The following is a 4,008-nucleotide window of genomic DNA, read 5'->3' on the forward strand; positions in this document are numbered from 1 at the left end:
ACCTTAATTTTTCAGGTAATTTTACCTGAAATTTTTTTACCTGAACCGGTTCAGGTAGTTTTGCCTTGCCTGAACTTTACCTTAACACACCTGAACGCACCTTAATTTTACCTTAAATCCGTTAGTTTTTACCTGAAAATTACCTGAAAAATTAAGGGGGCACCACCTGAACTTTTACCTGAACATACCTTAACTTACCTTAAAAACACCTTAATTTTTTACCTTAATTTTTAAGGTAAATTTACCTTAACTAATATAATTTACCTTAAAAGTTCAGGTTAAGTTTAAGGTATTTTTAATGTAAATTTCAGGTATTTATTCAGGTATTTTTACCTTAAATTTTAAGGTAATTTTTGCGCGTTTTTCAGGTAAGTTTAGGTAATTTTACCTTAACTGTTCAAGTGTGTTTTTCAGGTAAATTTAAGGTATGTTCAGGTAAAAGTTCAGGTGGTGCCCCCTTAATTTTTCAGGTAATTTTCAGGTAAAGTTGAGGTAAGTTAAGGTAAGTTCAGGTAAGGCAAAACTACCTGAACGTTTCAGGTAAGTTAAGGTATTTTTTCAGGTAAATTTACATGAACTTTATTTAGTGTGTAATACGGCCCAATTACGGCATTTTAAGAAAAAAATATTATCGCGATAAACAGCACCGCAGGCAGTTATGTGAACAATAACAAAATATGGTCTTCTTTTATTTTTTATAAGCTCTGTGTTGTAGTTCGTCTTTTCATTACTGTATTTTCTAGCTGTGTTCATTTAAGTTTAAAAGTTTATGTATAAGTATATTTAGATATATTTAAAAGTTTAATTTTATATATATATATATATATATATATATATAAATAATGTCAAAGGAATTTTTTTTGTGCAGGATCTAAAATGGAAAACTGATTGGCGCGTTAAATTGGTTACTTCTGTGATGAATTTTAGCATTATCAGTGATTGTTTTATAGGCACCTATATTTCTGGTGGTGATTGTTATCAACGGATTTTGTCTCGGGGTTTTCATTACGGAGAAGAATCTTCATAACCTCGACTACTGCCTTGTCGTTATCCAAACTGTTTTTGATCTAGTGTTCACAGGCCTCTTGGGTTTGGCTGACTATTTGTTAGACTTATGGTCTGTTATGATTTACTTCTGCTTTTTCTCAGGATTTCTGTTCAACTATGAGACAACACTGACTCTTTAAGACATCAACAAAAAAAATCAAAAATCTCGAAGGAACCAAAACTTGTCTTTTGTCCATTTTTGCGATACATTGTTTAAAGTTTCAAAACGGTTATATAATTCTCAATAAGAGGAACAATTTTTGCATTAAGTTGTCGGAGAATGATGCACGATACTTGTAAAGTTTTACAAGGGTAATGCACATTGAAATGAAAGCAACTAAGGAAAAGATTTTTGTATGTTTTGACCAGCTAGATTTATCATTTTTGCAACTTTATAGGGGGAAAATTGTTTTTAAAAAAGATCTCCTGTGTAGGTCTCTCCATTGCACTGTAGGGCCAAAAAATGAATCAAGCATGTCAAAAATTTCTCTTCGTCCTAACAAGAAAGTCTATTTCTTCTATAACTAAAGAAATTAAAACGCTTATTCTGGATAAATTTTTAAGACAAAACTTATAAAGTCTTACAACTTCCAATTAATATTAACCAGCAGCCGAAACCTCATGTATAGTCACAAACTGCAAAAGAAGATTTTTTATTGAAACCTTGTTTTCAATACAAAAATAAATCTTAGACATTCAATATATTTATTGTTTATGTTTCTAATATATTATGCATTCAATTTGGGTCAAGCGGAGCAAACATCTTTATGAAAAAATTGAGAGTTCACAAAAATCAAGTTTTAGATTTGTAAATTATGTCAAAGTATTCTTCGTTTTAACAATAAATTTTTATGTCGCAGTAATTTTTATTTCACACATCCCACGTTGTAGAACTTTTTTTGAAAATCAAACGAGAGTTAAAATCATAACATAAAAGTACGAAGAGTAATTATAAACATTACTGCAAATAAGCTCGCATTGTTGCCTGTGGTTACTAAGACACCACAATGAACTACAAAAATGATTCAACACCAGAGATTTGAGAATTCTTATCATGTAAGATGTTACAAATTTCTTAGAAAAGTGTAAGATTATGCGTCGCGTGAATAAGTCTTTGTAAGAATTTATCAAAACTTACACGATAACATTTTCGATCAAGTCTGATAAGATCTTATGCAATAAGAGTTCACTTTTACCAGAACTTACCAGATAAAAATTCTGCCTTATAAATTTTTGCACGATAAAATTCTGCATCACAAAACTTGTTTATGGTTTAAGAACTTACAAGACTCTTATAAGATCTTGTGAGGTATGTATTCGGAAAGCTATGATTCTTCTTTCTGATAAGATTTTTATCGGATCTGCTGCAAAAAATATCTAAGTATGACATGTTCTTCAAATTGAAGATAATTCAGAGCTGCTTTAAAACAGTAGCCGAAAAATTACAGCGTGCAAAATTTAATTGTCAGACCAACAAAGAGAACACTATCTTATATTGTCTTTTGAGAATTATTAGATATGGTGAAAAAGGTTATTCGAGTATCAGAGGCTTTTTCTGGAGCGGTGATTTTCAAACTATTACACGACAAAAATTCAGCCCTACGTGAACTTTTATCGTCTAAGATCTGATAATGTACGTATCAGATCTTAAAAAACAACGTTTTAGCAAAATTGAATTATCATCTTATAAATTCTGAAAAACATATTTGTCCGATGTCAGCATCCATATTGGCATAATTGATAAATCATTGTGTATATTTTAAAATTCAGAATCTGATTTTATTCGAGGCTTAAGTAAAACCGTTGAAAAATATTTGGGAACGGAAACAGTTTCAAAATCTTTTAGAATGCTTCCTTCTGTTTTGCAAAAATTTAAAAAATGCAGAATTTTTCATGTGATATCTTTCAAAATCTAGCTCTATATTTTCCACAGAAACGGGATAATTTGTTTATAACCATTAAGAAACATTGCTGTTGAAAAATTTGCTGTTCTCCAATTAAACTAAATTATATCAGAAAAATTGTTTCCTTTTGCATCAAAAAAATAAGAATTTTTTCGCCTGATTTGAATCCCAAAAAAACGATAAAAAAGAGACATCGAAACTAGGAAAAATTCAGGAAAATCTGAGAATAATTTTTTTTAAATTTAATAGTTCAAAATATCATGGGAATTTTTAAATGACTGCAATTGGACTGTAACTGTTTCATTGCATTTTCGTTGTAAACTACTGTTGAAAAAAATCTCCTGGTTAATTGAGCTGATCATATTTCTTGGAACAATGCAGCTGACTGGAACAATGCAGATGACTGAGTTTTTTTGGAACAATTTTTGAGACAATGCAGCTGACTGAGAAATTTAATTTTTTGAAAAAAAATTCCAAGAGAAAAAATACCTCAGTAGTTGTTTATTCCAGTAGTTTTAGCGGCGAATCACAAGAAAAAGTGACACGAGAATTATCAAAAAATCAAAGTGTAGTGTTTTATTATGCCGAAAAAAACGTTTCCGCAAACTGTTTTGCAATAAACTGTTTTTGTTTCAATTATCATATATTCTCCGAACACAGTTTTTGTAAGGCAAAGCAGCTGCAATGCATTACACTTAGAAGTTATCAACACCACTGCCCAGTTTTTCAGAGGATGGCGTGAAAAATAGTGGAGAAGATATCATCAAGGTCGATTAAAAAAATAAAAGACAGGTTCAAAAAAATTAAACTATATTTAATATTGAAAAAACTTTAACGACTGTCAATTTTCTTGCAGATGCCTCGATCAAAATTCTTGCAAAGAACAAAATAAAGAGATTTTTGAAATATTTTCTTTCTATAGTTGAGAATTATCTAACCATTCGGCCTTCCAAAAAATCATCCGTACAACCAATTAAAGTACAGAAAACAAAAAAACGGCAAGTCCATAAAAACCATAGAGTGTAGAATAAACAAAAAAACCGTCGAATTGGACATA

This window comes from Convolutriloba macropyga, chromosome 8, assembly GCF_964194025.1.
Source record: "Convolutriloba macropyga chromosome 8, txConMacr16.3, whole genome shotgun sequence".
Lineage (NCBI taxonomy): Eukaryota > Metazoa > Xenacoelomorpha > Acoela > Convolutidae > Convolutriloba > Convolutriloba macropyga.